We start from the raw sequence: 3,703 nt of genomic DNA on the forward strand, positions 1-3,703 counted from the left end.
TAGAATCAGCCTGCTAAATCAATTTCCTCTTCTACCTCTACTTCCAATTATCTCATTAATTGGAGGCCTTCCTTCTAATTACTGACATAATGTAAAAATGGTCTTGTTGGGAACCTGTGTGTAAACATACATAATTCATATAATCAGTTACCTGGCGTGGTCAGTCGCTATGCCTTGGTATTGCAGTATCTGCTGCCTGCATGAAACCTAAGCCAGCTAAAAGCAAACTGACTTTGGTGGGAAAAACAGAAGTAAGATATATGCAGTTATTAACAACAAGTAATATTTGATATTATTAGATACAAATCTTTCATGAGGACACCAAAATGTATTTGGTGCCTGTGAACAATGAAGGTGAAGGTCTCAGAACAGGGAAGAAACTGCCACATCTCTGTAAATTGTCCCACAGTCATTGCATATTCTTCCTTAAGAACATATGGGATAAACTCTGGATTTTATGTGTAATGTTTGAAATTATGTCTCTTTGTTCTCTAAAGGATGTATGTGGAAATTTTGTAATTGACATTTGACCTGAGTGCACAGTAATCTTTATAGATGCAAGGTAGGTGTCTCCAAAATCTCATTCCTGCTGTAATCTTCCTTATTGTCACTATTCAAACCATTAGTTCTTTTCTTTATGTACCTTCCTTTGCTATCTGCCAGTTAACTTCTCTTACTTCCTAGAGACAGTGAACTTACTGTAATAAAAGTTTCTTGCATAGATAATTCCAGTGACAAAATTGAAAGCTCTTACAATTTTAATGTTTTTCAGGATTTTGTTGCTTACCTTTTTTCCATCTTTGGAATAAGGAAAATTCCTTATACTTTTCAGTTCTTCAGCTGTCCTCAATTAGAGAGTTACCACTGCCATAAACGTTGCTAACTTTCATTTGACACATTCTTATGAGAATAACAGCACACAGGCTTCTTACTCCTCTCTGTTCTGATCTGAGTTTTGAGGTCCTCTTCCTTAGGAATTAGCAAAACTAAATGAGTTTTCTGGGACCTCTGGTGGAATCAAGTTTTCCCATGTAGGTAGGTGTGTGGCACCTCATTCATCATTATCCAGAGCAATCCCACTAAAAGTTGATTCCATCTATCTACTACCTCAAGTTATGCCTCATGTTAATGGTATGCAGTGTTCACATAAACCTTGATAGCAGACTAGTGTGTTCCTAAAAACTAGAAGGCAAAGATTTAATATTTATTATATTTAAAAAAAAATTAGTAATACTTAGTACTATTTGAGTTGGATTTCGTATTTATTATTTTGGGCAGGTGACGCTGACTGACTGCTCACCACTGTGAGAGAAAGGCCATCTCTCTGGCCACTGGATCATAAAATTTTATTGCAAAATAAAGACAGGGCATTCAAGGAAAAGCATTATGTACATTTATGATGCTATTTGAAAAGGGAAGTCTTTTGAAATTTGAAATTTCTGAAAAGTACTCAGGCAGGTATTCTCTCCTGCCATGATACTATTAAATTCGTAACACTGAAGCAACGTGGCTTTACAAATAAAGGGGTACATTAAAATCAGTGTCAGCTCTAACTCGGTAAGAAAGTAGGTTTTCTATGAACTAAAGAGAGGAATATACCTAGCTCCATGTATTCTTGTAGTGATATATGTTGTACCATCTGGAGATGACCTATATAATTCACACCCTGCTTTCAATCTCTACATCAACAACTCATGAAACCAAGAGATACAGCTCTACTGTATTACAAAATGCAGACTCAACCCATATTTTGCAGCAGGTACTGTGAACTGCTGGAAGTCCTGCAGTGTGTGCCCACTTACTCCTGGTCGCTCGAAGAGATGTTGTCTAACATGTTATGAGATGGCAAAGGTCTGATTATTTTTCTTAGTGTTAATGTTTGAAAATATAAAAGACACTTCAGCATTTTTATAATATTTAATCTGCATGTCTGATAGAGGAAGCAATGAATGGGATCTTCTTCATGATGTCCTGTTCCCCTAATCAAAGCAAATAATGCTTTACTTGAACAAGTCTCAGCTGTGTCAGTGGAATGATTTGTAGGCAACAGTTTGTAAGCAAACTGGAAGAGAGTGCTTGCTTATGTATGGTTTTGTAAGGATAGCAGGGGTTTGTATTATGTTGATGCAAAGGGCTATAAACGAAGAGACAATTTCTTTCACTTACTGCTTTTTACTTGGCAGATTTTAAAAGCAGCATGCTGCAGCATGATATATTCATCAGGAGACCAGGTGCATGTTCACTTATGCTATCATATGGATTGTGGGATTATGAATATGTTTTAGTTTTAACCTAGCAAGAATATTCTATACCAGCTGCTAAGTATTAATGCAGTCAGAGTGAACCAGCACTGTTTTACTTCATTCCCAAGTATTGGAAGTTTCCTGATGTAATTTTCTTACATAAAGTCTGCAGTCTTTAGGATCAAGTCCTTAAAAGCAAGCCCTTGTTGAAATATCAGATCACCTCTCTGAAAAAAAGGAAAAAATTAGCTATTACAAGATATATCTAGATATATGCCCTGGAACAGACTTGTTTAGCAAGTAAAGATACTAATTTTTACTTTAAGTTAATACCAAACTGCAAGGAAACTTCCAGCTATGCTGTATACTTGTGGGAGGTGAAGATCTTAGATAATTTCACAGATGTCACTTTAAAAGGAAGAGACAGAATTAGTAATATGTGTGTTGTGCAGAGAGCTGCAATCCAACATTAGTAATCTATTCCTGTCATTCTCAAATAGAGGGGAAAGTAGGTTAGTAGATGGACAGGATGTCTCCACACAGCAACCACAAAATAAGCGCCATGCCTGAATGGTGAAGATATTCTTCATATACACAAAATGCAATATATCTGCAACCCGGGATTTTTTTGTAAGTAATCAAAGTCATTGCTATCCCTGTTATATAAAAAAATATATATAAAATATTTTTACCAGTTGCACTGGTAAGTTAAAAGGTTTTGTTTCATAATTGACTTTCCATATATCTCACATTCCCAGTCACGATTATGTTAATTTTAAAGAAGGAATAACTGAAAAATTCGGCTAAGTTTGCACTTTAGTCTCTAAAATCAAGGCAGAGAGGGATGTTTTGAAATTTGCCAGGTCGGCGTTGGTGCCCACCTGGGAGCCCCAGCCTGGTGGTTGCAGCGGGTGAAGTGGTGGGCCTGGTAAATGGCTCCTGCCCGACTTCCAGTTCATCCGATGGCTGCTCCCGCTCCTCAGCGAGGCGGGTTGCGGCTGGCGGCCAAAGCCTTCTCCCTCGGGACATCAGCTTTCCCGAGTGCCCCCGAGCCTCTGCTGCCACACCGTCCTGTCCGGAAAAAGAACGCTGAGAAGCGGCAGGCGCCCGAGAGCCCCCGGAGATGCTGCCTGAGCAAGGTTCACCTGGGCCGCGCTGGGAAGAGCCGCTCGGCCGGCGGGGCGCGGGGGAAGGCGAGGCGGCACGGGCGGACTGCGCCGCCGAGGAAACCGAGACGGAGGGGAACGCCGCGGCCTCAGGGGTGCTAGCTCCGGCTGGGCCGGGGCGGCCAACGGAGGGCCGCCCGCGGCACGGAAGGTGCGCGCTTGAGCAAGGCAGGGAGGTATCGCCGCGGGACGGGCGTGCGCGGGGAGAAGGGTCAGCCGGCGGGCGGCTGCGAGCCGGCCCGGGGTCGGAGCCCGGAGGCGGGAGCAGGCGGCGCGCCCGGGCCGCGCGGCGCG

General features: G+C 42.0%; 1 protein-coding gene across 1 annotated transcript in view; it reads left to right on the forward strand.

Annotated features, from left to right (window-relative positions):
* Positions 1–3,413: 3,413 nt before the first annotated feature.
* Positions 3,414–3,703, forward strand: part of TLK1 (tousled like kinase 1) — a 67,348-nt gene continuing 67,058 nt past the window's right edge. The window contains exon 1 of the mRNA XM_039724142.1: positions 3,414–3,560. The gene's annotated coding sequence lies outside the window, so the exon portion shown is untranslated. The remainder of the gene's footprint in view (positions 3,561–3,703) is intronic.

The sequence above is a fragment of the Passer montanus genome, unplaced genomic scaffold (genome assembly GCF_014805655.1).
Source record: "Passer montanus isolate IOZ18808 unplaced genomic scaffold, ASM1480565v1 scaffold1, whole genome shotgun sequence".
Classification (NCBI taxonomy): domain Eukaryota; kingdom Metazoa; phylum Chordata; class Aves; order Passeriformes; family Passeridae; genus Passer; species Passer montanus.